At 39.0% G+C, this 14,933-nt stretch overlaps 1 protein-coding gene across 3 annotated transcripts in view; it reads right to left on the reverse strand.

Annotated features, from left to right (window-relative positions):
• The window catches only part of FILIP1L (filamin A interacting protein 1-like), a 114,092-nt gene extending 109,013 nt beyond the window's left edge, over positions 1-5,079 (reverse strand). For all 3 annotated transcript variants that reach the window (XM_009324011.1, XM_009324010.1, XM_009324012.1), the window contains exon 1: positions 4,992-5,079. The gene's annotated coding sequence lies outside the window, so the exon portion shown is untranslated. The remainder of the gene's footprint in view (positions 1-4,991) is intronic.
• Between the last annotated feature and the right edge of the window lie 9,854 nt (positions 5,080-14,933).

Genomic DNA, 14,933 nt, shown 5'->3' on the forward strand with positions numbered 1-14,933 from the left:
TGAAAGAGTGGTTAAACATTGGAACAGGCTGCCCAGGGAAGTGGTTGAGTCCCCATCCCTGGAAGTATTTAAAAGACATGTAGATGCAGCACTTAGGGACATGGTTTAGTGGTGAACTTGGCAGTGCTAGGTTAACGATTGGACCTGATGATCTTAAAGGTCTTTTCCAACCTAAACGATTCTATGATTCTATGACATCCTTAAAATGATTTTCACAACATAAGCGCACTTGCTGGAGAATCTCTTTTCCTAGTGAAGAGTCCTTAGCTTTGTGCAACCACGGAAGTGATGACAGTCAGAGGAGTGCTGTGAGAATGTTTTCAATTGCCTTTATCTTTCAGTGCTTCCTGCAGCATACTACAGCTTAGGCAATGATTATGGTAAGAGGCAATTAAATTGATGTAAAGACCAAGTTGATTTGACACGTTTTTTTTAACCAAGTGTTTATTAGTTGAAATAATCTTGGGAGTTTTTTGGCATAATTTATGTTTGAGTGGGAACTTGACTTACTGTCAGAAGTCTGTGTGTATTTGAGCATGTTAAGCTGACTTTACCAAATGGAACTGTGGGAGGCTTTTGGCTTGTGTTTATGGAGTATAAACCAAAGCTCCTACCTTGCTGCCTCAAGAGCCACAAAAATGTTAATAGAAGTCAGAGATGCAAGAAAAAAATGTATTCCATGTAGCCTGTCAACTTGCCAGTACTAGCTTTTTCTTTGGGATACTTTCCACTATTTTGTTCCATCTAGTTTTAGTTATCACAAGGAATGAAACTTCCTCTGCATTCCTTTGGAAATTATTTTGCAGTTCTCATAAGACTTTGTGAAGCTTTTCCCTCATTTATATTTCCTGGTCCTTAGATTTCCAGAGCAGAACCTGCACCCGAACTGTCAGGGATTGCCTTCATGTTAGCTTTGGCAAAACGATTCAGGTGGCCTTCTTGCTGCTGTCTGCTTTTGTTAACTGAGTGAACCAGTGAACATTTGCATGCCTCAAACTGCAAGGATAGGTATTGTGACACTCTCTGCTGAAGGGTGCTGTGAACATTTTAAATCAACCTGCATGTATCAGGTGAAGTACCTATGGCTGTTACATTTCTTTTATTGTATTTTCTTTTGTTTCTCTCAAACTGGATTTTCTGCACAAAGCTTGGTGTCTCTTAGATCTTCCTAACCAGTTTCCCTTGTTATGCTCTCCCTGACCCCTTTCCCCTTTAACACTAAGATACTTTTGCATAAGTCTTACAGTAGGCACATGTAAAGGCCAATTATAGGCACTTAAAGCTAGATTAAGTGTAGTCAATGATTCATCAGTAAGTAAAAGCTAAAATTAATCATTTGAACTGCTTGTAAGATTGGACAATTTTTCCCCACCTCATCAAAGATAATTTGTCCCTAAAGAACATGTTGCTTGTATCTCAACAGTTAGGTGCCAGTGTGTACAGAACACAAGACAAACTAATTTGAGTTATTGTTTGAAATAACCTGCATGTTCCAGCCTGCAGGAACATGGTAGCTTTTGCATTTTTTTTGAAAACCCAGAATGTTTCTGGTCTATTATCACTCAATTAGTTCCCTCCATTTTTTTTTTTTTTTATTTTTTACACAAAATTGTTCTATCCATTAAAATACTGAATTAAAATGTATGTAATGATCAATTAATTTGAAAATTCTTTGTTGGAAACAGCAGTTTTTCCTTACTTAAGTCCATCTGTCTCTTCCCTGCACTAAATAACATATTTTAAAATCTACCCAAAAGTAAACAAAATAAAAACCCAGTCCTATTAATGTCATGCTACATAATGATAATCAGCTTAAAGGAAACATGCCCTAGCCATCTTGCTAATTATCTGTGGCCCCTTAGGCCTTTAAATATTGTATCCTAACATGCTGCATGCACCTGATGTTTTTGTTTATGGTTTGGGGGGGGGGGGAAGTTGTTTCCCAACTTGTTTCGTCTCACCTCTGTTACACTAAGTTCAGCTTTCAGGCCTTTTCCATTAGTTGTCTATAAGTGCAGAATCATGGGATTTTATAAAGGAGCTACTTGTTCGGTATCACTGGTTATCAGGCTTTAACTCATCCAAAAAGCTAACTGTCCTTTGTCAGGTGCAAACAGAACTTTGAAGCAGCGTGTAGTTCAACACTGAGACCTGGCTAGTTTTAAAGAAAGGGCACAGGAAGAGGTCTTCTGCTGCTGCTGATGCCAGGTTGGCGTTAACAATTTCTTTAGTTTAAAGCAGCGTAATACTTGTTGCAGCACATCTTGGTACAGTGTTATAAGGCTATAATTTGATTCTTGAGCCAGGTGAAGTGTTTAGAAATCGCGTACTTTTGTGTTTGTCTTTGTTTTGCTTGTTTTTTACTGTAGGCAAAACTGAGCTAATTTCTTGTGTGTTGACTCGCTTCTCAGCCTTTAGCTTGAGTTATTGTACACAATAAGGTACACAGTGGCAACTGCTTTTTGAAAAGTTGCCATTTGGAAGGAAGCACAGAGGGTTGCCTCGCAGACCTGCACGCACATGCATAATATATTATATGTGGATACGCCCTACCTCAGGTGGGGACAGAAGCAGCCAAAGGCATACAGAGGTTTTTTTTTTTTTGCAAGACAGAATCAGTTTTGTGAAATGTTTTTTAATTTCTTCGTTTTCCAAGTTGAGTTTGTAAATGCTTTCTTAGATCTGGTATGCACTCTGAAGTGTTACAGTACGATAACAGATGAGCCAAGTTGCTTGCTGCCAAAACCCTGCAAAGTGTGACTGGTACGCAGCCTAAGGAGGAACGCTGCTCTTTTAAAACTATGCCAACCTTAATATTGTAACTAAATCGTGGTTTAAATTACAAAATCATCACAGGATCCTTGAAACAAGATGTAAACTAGATTCACTGTACAAAAAGGGGGAGGATGTGTGTGGCACCTGTGAACACATAGTGAAAAAGGAAAGTAAGAAGCCATGGAAATCATGTCTTATCAGGACATTTGTGCCGCATGATGACAGTCTCTTTGTCTCTCATCAGTCTCGTAACTGAGCCTTTTTAAAACATACTCTACACTCCCAGTTGCTGTTCTCTCACAGCCTCTTCTGGTGCCTGAGTTGGAGAGATTGTGGTGTGGCGCAGGGGTCTTCTCCTGGTCCCCTCAACAGCTCTTACACAGTGTGTCAAAAAGCAACAAAGAAACTTTGGTTTGATGATGCAGTAAGTGTGTATCATCTTAAAGCTACTCAAATGAAAACAGTGGCCATGCAGTTCAGTGAATTTACACCATGAGTGGAACTTTCTACTCTATTAAAAAAAAATTTAACACATTAACTTTTATACAAGTAAAGCTTGTATGCCAGCTATCATCAGTCTGCATCATTATGGCTCTGTCTGTCCTCCCACAGCCAATATAACATGGGTGCAAATTTTGGCTCATTTAATGGAAATATGGGCATGATTGATACAGATCAAATTTTTGCTACTGAAAGATTCATTCGTACACAGACCTCATGTTAGTGATTGTGTGAATACAGCTTCATAAATGAATTAAAAAGGTTTCTGGCAGCCCGCCTGACCAGGGACAGCTAGTTTTAAAACATCAGGAAGTTTTGTGAGGGTGTTGGGGATGGAAGTTTGTTGTGTTGCATTATAACTAAGTTCTGTGCAAATTCAGATTACTCTCTGCTGCTTATACAGGTTTAGTTCAGCTTTATTGGTCCTACTGAGCAACTAGACAGTTTTATTTGCTGAGAGTCAGCCAAGTGTGTGTCTCTGGGTATATGCTGATAAACCTTAATATTTTAAACCTGTCTTTCTGCTGTTTTTCAAGCACAATGTCTCTCGTTCTTCTCTATAAATGATGTTGTCTTGCCTCCCCAGCTCTGTTTGGGCCTGGCTGCTGCAAAGGTGGTAACGCTTCTCAATTACACATCACGTGGCGCATTCATGTTCTTTCTCATTTTTGCTCACCTGAAAAGCTTAGTCTTTTATTTCCCTCAGTTAAGCACTTTGAGACTGCTCAGTGGATAGCATCCTGTGCACCCTGCAAAGTCATTATTCTTCCAGTGTTCCTGCAAGACTACAATGTCTGTTTTGGTGAGGCAGTTAAGGAGTTAAAGGCTTGTGGAGTTTCAAAGAAATGCCCAACAGCTGCTGTAAAGTATCCTTGCAATCCTAGCTGACCTCATTCTTGTCAAACAATGGTGATAATATCCAAAAACGGGTGCAAGACAGGAAGTGTTTCAGGAAGGTATGTGTTTCATGCAAAGACATCAGAAGTGCGCTCTCTCCCAGGGCCACTTACCGTAAGATCCGTATTAATGTAAATGGAATGGTGAAATTCCAGAACGTGTTTACAGAAACATTATTTCAGTCCAAAAAAACCCCATTGCTTGTTGTTCTAGTGTGCAAATGGCAAAAGCAGATGAGTTAACCACTATATGTATTTAATATAATGACATTGCTGGCTTTATGAACCTAGTTTTTGAACATCTGGAGGATTGACATAATTTTTTGATAGTTTTGTTTACTATTTTTAAGGGGGGGCTTTGACTTGAGTAAGTGCTACAGGAGGAGTATAAATCTACTTACAGTATGTTTTCACATTTACTTGACATTCGAAGACTGATTTGATATCTAACAAGCTTTTAATTAATTTAATCAACTAAGAGAGTTCTCTAGTAAGCAGAACAAAATCCCCTTTTTTCCCCCAGTGCATTCTATGACTTCTTTAAAAGAATTGAATAAATAGAGCAATGCCCAGTATGTGTAAGAGGTGTGAGAAAGTCTTCCAAATTTTTGCCAAGAAAGTAGAAATGGTTTGTTTTTTAAAAGATTTAACATTTTGTACAGTCAGTCTACCAAGTTATTGGCAAACAGTGTCCTATATGTACAGGTTCCTATTATTTTCATCTTATTGAAAAATTCATACATGAGAAATGAGCTTATGTTTTATTTCTGTTTTTCAGTAGCACCCACTTAAAAACATGCAAATAAAAATAATTCCTACCAGTTCAGAGCTCTTCCGCTGATAGTTAGGGATATTTTCTCTAAATTTCCTCTTAGTTGTGTCCAGAATTGTCTCTCTCATACTATGAATCTGCAATAAAATTCAAAAGTCCATTATGATTTTTTTTTTAACAAGCAAAAGTAAATAATGCTTGAGAGATTTCTTTTGGCTTCAGAGGTCCTTATTTCAGCATTAACTTGATAAATTTGTGTAAAATAGATTATTAATGGTTAGGCTAGATCCAGTAAAGATTCTACCATTCAGAAAGTTGCACATGAATAATATGCTCTTCTGATTAACTGTTACGAAGTCTAGCAGATGCCTGTAAGAATATTAAAATAAAGCACTGCTATTTAATCTCTGATTTTTGTTTCATTTAAATACTTGTTTCTTCTGTACTTTCTTCTGTATTCTCCTATAGTTTCAAAAATATTCATTTGCTTTGGTAGGGAGTGAGCAAATTCTAGCTGCTGGAACTTACATGGAGAATTTAGTCTTTGGGAATTCAACTGTTCGTGAAGCTAGGTCACTGATCTCGAAGGACCCTTTGAAAAGTGTAGCCCACAGCCAGGCAGCTACAGGAAGGGAGAGAATGCCACGGCATTGATGTTGAATGGTATAGTAGCAACAGTTTGTCTTTTTTACGGAGATGTGACCAAGGAGCTCAGGTGAGGTGCAAGAGGAGATGAAGGCAGGGTACTGGGAGGAAGACCTGAGTGAAACTGCACTCAGCTCTGCCACATACCGAGGAATGAAATGAGTATGATCTGTGTTTTTAGAAGATGATCCAAGGACATAACAGAAGAGAAAGGGAAGGAAAATGAGATTATTTGGACACAGGAAGGCATTTTTTGTTATTTGCTGGTAGCAACTCATTTAATATACACACACAGTTGTTTCAAACAATTATATTTTGTATTTGCCTGCTGCTTCTGGAAGTTATTGCCAAGAGTGAAAACCACATAATATATTTCTAGTATTAAACCATCTATTACTGATACATAATGACAGAGTAGAGGGAGAAGGCACCAGTTAGTCTGGGTTAGCTCATGTGTTCTGGATAACTCTTTCTTGAACTCTTAGATTTCTAAACTTCTACCAGGCTAAGTTGATTTCCCACTGCTTTTTGGATGTGATGAATTGTCTCCTCTCCCATGTCAATGTCAGGTAGTCTCAAGTACTCCTATGATAGTCTTCCTCATAGGTTTTCAGGTAATGTGCCATTTGATCGCTTTTCTCTTAGCTATTATAATAAGATAACAAACACTATAATGGCGGTAATAACACCTCCTAACAAAAGAAGCATTTGGGAGTTTTTAAAACTACAGATGCCCTGTGTTCTCACTTAATTTTATGTATTTTTGCTTTTTAACATTACAGGTGCTAGATTTTGGATCTGTAGTGGCTTTCTGATTTAAGCTCCTAATTTTTGACGGTGAAGTGTGGAATTTAGGCTTTAAAGTCAGAAAGGGCTAACCTTTTGAGAAACTTCCTGTAATTACTGAACAGTTACTGATGAAGTCACAGGAGAGAGATAAAACCAGAATCCTGTTTTACTAATTGTTGGTTAAAACAATTTGACTCTATTAGGAAAGTTTCTGTGAAGTACTATGTAAAATATGCACCTTACAATATCATCTAGCGATGTAAGATATGGGAAAGGGTGTCGATCCATCAATCTGTCTCCTTGACTTTTCAAGGTGATTTATCACAAAGCATTTAATTAACTTGTTTTCTTGTAAAAATGAAGTTAAATGTGTTATTTAAGTCTTTCTGTTTTTCTTCAAAGGATATTGGGCTAGTTTTGACTAATAACAAGATGTATATAAGGAAATTCTGTGCTTCTGCTTCAAAGAAGAGAAAAAAAATCTTTCCCTGATTTTCAGCATAGCACAATTAGATGCTTTATGGTCCTTTTTTGTCTTTAGTCAGAGTGGGGGGTATTAAGACAACACTAGATGTGAACTGGTGCACTTGTTGAGACCAGTGACTTGTCCAATATGCTAAATCCCCAAGGAAATGATTGCAGGATCTCAGGGATTTCTTGCTAGAATTCAGCCCTCCAAGCAGGGAGAAAGGAAACTTTTTACATAGCTTTCACAAATACTTAAGTCATACTATGATAATGTATTGTCATAGTATTTTATTTAAGAACTGAATAGCTCTTTACTATTTTGAGTCACTCTGAGTAATGGTTTGCAGCAAGTCTGATTTTTGGCTTTCTGTTGCTTTTCTGGCAACTGTAGAGAGGTCTGTTCCATGTCTCACCCCTGTCCAGAATGTGGTGGGTTTCTTTTCTGTTCAGTTCATAATTCCTGCCAGGACTGTGACTGTCCCTTTTTGATCTCGATGTATTCTGGTCTTTCTCCTTCATCTTTAGACATCCAGCTGAAGCAATCTTGTAGGCATTTGCCTCCCCATCAAATACATAGAAGAATTTGGCACCTGACTTGGTAATCTGAAAGAAACTAAAACCTAAACCTAACTGTTGTGACTGTCCCCTTCAAAGGCTGTTCCATGGTGCACATGGAACATCAAGGAAGACAATGTCTTACTGCTTAGAAAGCTCTGTTTGAAAAATCTGTGGATTTGTTAGTGAAAAGAGTAGGACTTCTTAATTGATTTTTTTTTTAAATCATTGTAACTAAGGAATTGAGATTTTCATTGAATTCATGTTTTAACCTTTGTGTTACTGAGCTATTTAAGGTGGATAATTGAGAGAAGGCCTTGCAAGGATGGATTGAAGGTGTCAATTTTGTGAGTAGTTACGTGTGAATCTAGAAATGCTCAAAATCATGACACACTGCTCTCTCTTGCATACTTGGAATGACACCTACATATGCATTAATACACAAGCTGAAATAAAAGTATATAAGGTGCATGAAAGTCCTGCTTCCTAATAGTGGCAAAGGTAGGTAGTGTTTCAAAGGAGCAAAGCTGTATTTAAGATGGTTAGACATGCCTTCCCTTGAATGAATGGGATAAAATACCTAAGTCACTCCAGTGTTGTCATCTCTCTCCACATTTGTAGCCTGTTTATGTGCTCTTTTAGTAGTTGCACAAGCTTTCGTTGACCACCATTTTCTTACCATAGTTTTACAATCACTTTAAGAAAACCATTTGCTTTGAACCAGTTGCAGTTTGGTAGGAGTTTTGTGCTCTGCTCTGACTCGCTGCCCTTCATTAAGAGAGTACAGCTTGATGCTTCTGAGCCTGTTTCTGCTCTGCTAAAAGGGGGTAGCGACGCTGCCCTGCTTTGGTAGGGCGCCCTTCTGATTGAGAGGTGAAAGAGCAGATAGATTCTTCTTTTTAATGGTCCCAAGAGAACTTGAATGCAAACTGCACGAAGGCCTGCAATTTATGAAGGAGATTTAAGGCAATCCTGCTGGGATTTGATTCTGTGGCTGAGTCAGTTCAGCCTGTTTTTTGACCCATTAATAAACCCTTGTCACACTACTGCTATTGCCTTTTGTTATAGTCATTACATTCCTCTGGAGTTTCTATAGCCATTGTCTGTTTTGTTTCTTTGTTTTTGTTTTTCCTCACTAGGGATAGATTTTTAAGTTGGCAGAAGGTATCAAATTCAGTTCCCACCACCAGAAAACTGTGCATTTGCATGGGGCGTATAACAGCCATGCAAACTCCGCTGCATGCTCCCTTGGGGAAAGTGCAGCTTCCTGGGGGAGGTATTCATGCTGCATGTTCCCATCCCAGGAGCCTCGCTACAGTAGGTGTGCAGCATAAGTGGGTTGTGGGTGTTCCTCCTCCTTGCCTTTCTACAGCCTGCGCTGGCAAAGTGCACATGTGCATGTTACTTCCAAGTTGTGAGTAAATTTTTGAGACCCTTTTTAGATGTGGACATGGAAGGAAGCAGGGCCACAGAACAAGGAATAGGGAAAGGCCTGTAAGGACCAGATGTGTGCTGTGGGATACTCAAGGCTGTGGAAAGCTCTTTTCACCCTTTCGTGTGCACGTAGAGGCACACACAGTGTCACCCCATGGGACAGATACATTACGTATTTGAAAGAGTTTCTGGGAGCTTTGGCTTTCTGCTGAGTGTGCGTGGGTCGTTTGGAACAGACCGATGCTTTCTGAGAGGGGACAAAGGTCAGTTTAAAATTCTTAGGTGTACTATGTAATGCAAGCTATTCGCAGGTTTGGAAGGTATTCTTGAAGTCTTTATCAGGGAAGAAGGCCTTTTTTTCAAGAGAAGGCTTTGGATGCAGAGTGGGAAGAGGAATATTTGCTAGATATGTCTGAAATGTGTTTGCTTTGAAAGCCACCATTAGACTAGGCATAAACTGTGAGCCTGGTTTATACTCCTCAGGGCAGGGGAAGATGGAATCTGTTTATCAGAGCGCAGGTTTTTGCCAGGGTGTTTGTATACACTATAGAATATGCATTAAGCTGTTGGCATTGTATCTCTAAATCTTTTCTTTGGTTTCAGAAGGTCTTAAATTAAAAAAGAACAAACCAGACATCCCACTCCTCCCCGAATAAACCAAAGTTGTGAAACTGTCCTTAACACCTTTGCTGAATGAAGCACAAACAAATCGCCCTTACCAACCTACCATTTTCCGGCAAACCCCATTTATCTACGTAGGGACTCTTCTGAGAGATTTTTCACTGTTGCCCACATGGTCTTTAGCTGACCTTCAAAAAAGTGATGAGAAAGGGAATAGCTGTAAGGCAGATTACTGCCTATTTCAGATTTGGGATTACTAGTGGTTTTCTGCATATGATGTTGAACCAACTATCAGGGACAAAACAGGTTTTTGCTTCTCTCAAGTCAATGTTGGCTTTAGAGCAAGAAGCCAGGAAAGGGACATGCCCATTTACGTAAGTTGAGAAAACCTTCAAAACATATTGATTTAATGAGAGACTTAGGTAGGCCTACTGTCATGGCACGACGGAGAAGCTTTCCAAAGCTGTGTCAGAAAATAAATGTTGTATTTTCTCTGTTATTTTGCATTCCACTAATATCTTAATGTATTGTCTTAACACTTTAGCTATAAAATTGGTAATATTTTGTATGTTACTTCTAATATTGAGAAAGGGATGCCATGAATATTCAGTAAGAACAAAATTATTAACTTTTTAACTAAGGTGACAGATTTTAGGTATCAGTAGCTCAGGTGCAGCCATTGTAGTGGGTCAAAGACAAAGGAGAAAGAGATAAAATAGTTTTTTCTGACTTTGCTTTTCAATTTCTAGAGCTTTGCTTTATGACAGAAAGTAGACCTGCAGCCCTGTGGTTTAAAGTCATGAAGCTAAGAAATCAATTTGGCAGTTCGCAGGATTGACGCTAAGATAAAATGAGAGGCAAGTGAGGGAAAAGGGAGTGTTCTATGGGAAGGAAACACTAAGAAAATAGGCAGCCTGCTTAGGAAGACTTAGAAGCAGATGAAGTCATGAGAACCTGAACAAAACCCTATAAGCAGTGGGGTTTCCATACACTTAGAGAGACTTCAGCACACGTTTGCTGTGGATGCTCTTCTGAGAATTGCTACTGTGAAATGGCTCTTGTGGACTCTTTTTAAAGCAGCTGCTGCTGCTACCTGCACCCCTTGCATGTTTTGGGTGATAATTTTCTTTGTTTCAAGAAACTTAAGGATAATTTAATTCTGCTTTTAAAGTGATCTACGGGTTTTTTTATTGGCTTCGGAGTGAATGGAAGTGATCTGCCCTTCCTTCAAACAACGATTACTTTTTTGAGATGTTTAAGGTGAAATAGCCATATACAATATTTTAAATGATAGCCACATTTATTAAAGTGACTGCTATCAATCCAGAGTGAGTGATATTTTTAAAAAGAAATTCTGAAATCTTACATTTTTCTCTTGCCCCAGTAATTCCCCTGTCCTTCTTAATTTAGTGGAGTAACCAAGATACCTGGCTGGGACATGAATCTTTCCAAACAGTACACTTTGTACTCACTGTACAATTGATTCACAATTGTAGTCTAGATGTTTTTAAACATCTTTTATAACGTAATGTGGAAATCACGTAACTGTGATGAAAACTTCAAAAGAAAGCTTGGTGTTTTTTTTTCCTCTTTGCTTTGTTTAGGTACGTGTTCGGGCTGGTACTTTATCCATGTGCTCTTGCATATCCTTCGTATTTGTACTCTCAGTAACTGGTTCATCAGGAACTTTTAACAAAGTATGCAATCTCACGGTGGGAGGATATCTTTTTTGGTTTTGGTTTTTCTTTTTCTTAGTTTTCTTGTTCTTCTAGGGTGTGGTTTGAACTAAAATGAAATTTAGGTTGGTCTTTCCTTTTTTGACCTGCCAAAGTGTTTGTTCTGTTAGCATTGCTCTGCTCCCTGTAAATCAGACATTCTTCTTGGGCTGCGTCAGGTTACTAATGACATGATTAATGCAGGAAGGGTAGAGAAGGATGACGTAGTGGCTCATGCAAAGTTTACCTGAGAATTATCTGTAGCTCTCTACTGTTTAGTGTCTGTGTGAGTCATGGCCTGAAGCCCTGCCATTCCCTGTTCTTCAGCTGGGCAAGATCACGCTTACCTCATTCTGTGTATGCATTTCTCCTTTTCTTGCCAGATCTGATTAGAAGCACTTTTGTTTTAAACTCATGTTTATGAAACATTAAATACGCTTTTTACAGATAGCTGACCATAATGCTAAATGAAAAGCACCATTAGATATCTGTGATCCAGACAGCCTTAGAAACTTTCTCTGTCCTTACGCGAATTCTGATTTTTATCAACTGAAGTCTTTCACGTTTGTGAGTTTAGCAATGATAGTGTTATGACATTAGTAAGCTTTGCAACAGGACCATGAGTCAGTTGCTGTCTGTCAGTAAAGCCTCCTCTTTCTTCTTGTGTATTTGCACAGGTATAAGCTTACAAAATACAAATGGCAAGTTTGTAATGCTGTCTCCAGCTTTTGAAACTTCCTTGGGCTGCAGGTACAACTGTTCCTGTCAAATTTGGTCCACCTATTAATTTCTTAATGGGGTAGCTGGGAAATTGATCTTACTGATCAAGAAAACATACGAGCATGTTCTCTGATGCACTTTGAAGTCTTGGTCATTCGCTTATTGTGGGCTGGCTGACTGGACCTCTTTTGTATCTGAAGATCAGTCTTTGTTCTGCTATTTGTGTATGTGTGTCATTTAACTACAGGTTCCTCATAGAGTGTCTGTATTGATGTTCCATTAAACTCGCTACAAAGTGTGCTGTCAAATGCTCTCCAGTTTCTCTTAAGAGACCAGAATGAAGACAATGTAGAATTTGCAAGAAACACTGGTTTTTTTGGGTCCCCCCCCCCCCCCAAGATTCCTCTGTTTTCTCTGTAAAACTGTCACAAAGTCTCTGGCACCCTTCAGGGACTTCAGCTTTGCTCAACTATAACTGTCTTCTTTTCTCTGTGTGTGCTGCTCAGTCTGAATTATCTTGTGCAAAAAGTGCTTAATGTTTAACAGTAGAAGGTTATGCTGAAAACAAGCTATCATTTTCCAGCCAGCTCATATCTCGCAACCTGCCAAAGCCTATATCAGGAACACAATGTGTGGGAAAAAGTTCTAAAATGATAGACAGAAAAATGTCTTGTGGGAAACCTAAAATGCCATGAGACTCATTCTGTTAATAAAGAATGTTTTTACAAGCGCAGCATCATCCCCCTTGCTTTTTGACATTTTCAAAAATGAAATCTTGAGAGCATAACATTTGTGTAGAATGTAAACAACCTTGATACTTAAATAAGTGACATTTCTTGGAAATAACATTCCCTTAAGAGAAAAGAATGGTCAAAGTGTATAATTAGCCAGAAAAAAAAACCCAACTTATTTCTATAAGGCATAGCTCTCGACTACTTCTAATAAAGGCCATTCTGATGCCTGAGATAAAATTTTATATGTGCTTTCTGATTACATTTTGCAAACATGTCTTAAAGGAAGACAAACTCATCCTATGATCTGCTAGTCTCAAAAGGTCCACCAGATGAGTAAATTCTTAATGTAAACATATCATAAAAAAATCTTTTTAAAAAAGTTCTCTAATGCAACATGCAGCACATTTTGTGTACACTGCAGTATATGCTAATGGAGTTAATGATTATAATTACACATATGCCTGAATGGGGATGGCAAAAGTTCATGTCCAGCTTAATGTTGTCTGTATTTCATTTTGCTGCTTTTAGAGGAACTGTTTACATAAGAGTAACATAGATTTTATTCAGTGAGTCAGTGTTTAAGCAAAAATCGAGCATATTGTTTGTCACGTGCCTTTATGTAAGCTGTGTATCTAGAATCTGTCTTTCAGCTTGAGCAGTGAAATGGTATTTCTGGCTTTTGTTTTCTTCTGGCTAAATAGCCGGCGCCTTGGCTGTAGAACTGATTTTTTTTTTGCTTTTTGCCTAAACACCTCTTCTTTTGCACTTTCAACTAGAAAATGAATCAAACAAAGCTTAAAAGTTTCTTTTTCAAAATTGAAAGGCACTGAATGAAGTAGAAGTGAAAAAAGAAACTGTCTTTAAACAACTTCTGTAAAACCTGTACCTTCACTTCTCCTGCAGGTTTGAGGCAGGACATTGCCTGCCCTCCAGTTCATGTCAAGTTGTAGTTGCCTCTTGCTGCTCAAAGCAGCAAAGGGTCTGTGGAGAGAGAGAGAGAGCGAGCGCTCTGTCTGACTCCTTGGCTAGGTCAAACTCCCAAGTCCAGAGGAAGCTCTGATTGAGGAAGGGCCCAAGAGGCAGGAAACAGATGTTAGCAGCAGTGTCCTGGCTCAGGTGGCCTGATAACAAGTGTACCAAGCCAAAATAACTAAGTGGGTTAAATGGCTAGAACTATAGTTCATAGTCTTACTTATTGGGCTGCTTAAATCTAGATTTACCTAAGGATTAATGTGACTTTTGCACATGCTTTTCTTTGGTTGGTGTTTGTGGTGTATCATCAAGCTTCAGGCGGCTTGTCTGATAACACTGCAGGTCACCGTTTGTGTCTGTGTGCAGCTAGGTAGCTTTCTCCAAATGCTTTGTATGGTCTTTTTGGTACTTCAGTAGTTTTTATCTTGTATTTGGCCAAAGATCAACATGCATGGGGGATGCAAAAGGCCAACATTAGTGTCCTGCGTATTCAGAAAAAGCCCTGTGAAGACTCCAAAACAGTGAAGATTTAGTATTTTATTTTTCTGTGTATGCCTTTCTTCCTGTGACCTTTTCTGGTGTAAAAGATACCTGGCTACATTAGTCATACCACGACCATAGGAAGCCTACAGCAAACTCTTTAAATTGGGTGTTGGCAACTTGTCTTCCAGGGAAAGTGCACAGAAATGCTTCTTCGAATCTGCTTTCAGATTTTGCATGTTCTTGGTATCCATTCGTCAGTTGAGTAATCTCATTACAGGATACCAGAAGGATATGGGGAATCTCAGGGTTAAAAAAAAAAAATGGAATAGAACAAGTGGAATTGAAGAAAATTATGATCTCAGGGGTAGGCATGATGCTCAAAGGTGAAGGCGTCACATGTCAAAGAGAGATGGTTCCACTGCACTGCAGTGGAACTGCAGTGCAGAGTTCTGTGCCCAGAGCCTTTCTTTTGGCTCCCTCTGGCTTTTGAGAAGGGCCCAGACACTGTCTCAGCCTTGGGCTTTCTTGCAATTCTTTTGAGACTCTCTACCTCTGTCAGGTCTTTTGCAGAAGCAAAGCCTTTGTTGCTGGTTCATTGGTGGTCTGCCTATATCTTAAAACACCCCCTTGCAGGGCTGTTTGCTGACTGAGCTTACTGGCTTGCTGCTTAGCTACCTGGGAGCCCTTGGTGAGCTCAAGTAGGTAGACAGCTACAGGGTAACGCAGAGGCTTTCTGAATGCACTGTTGCTCTTTGGTTTAACAGCATGAGAAAAGCGCATGATTTAGTCATCAGCGGTCTTCCTTCATTCTTGCTCTAAGTTTCCTCCTGGGAATTGTGGGGGGGGTTGTCTT

The sequence above is a fragment of the Pygoscelis adeliae genome, unplaced genomic scaffold (genome assembly GCF_000699105.1).
Source record: "Pygoscelis adeliae isolate BGI_AS28 unplaced genomic scaffold, ASM69910v1 Scaffold55, whole genome shotgun sequence".
NCBI classification, from domain to species: Eukaryota; Metazoa; Chordata; class Aves; order Sphenisciformes; family Spheniscidae; genus Pygoscelis; species Pygoscelis adeliae.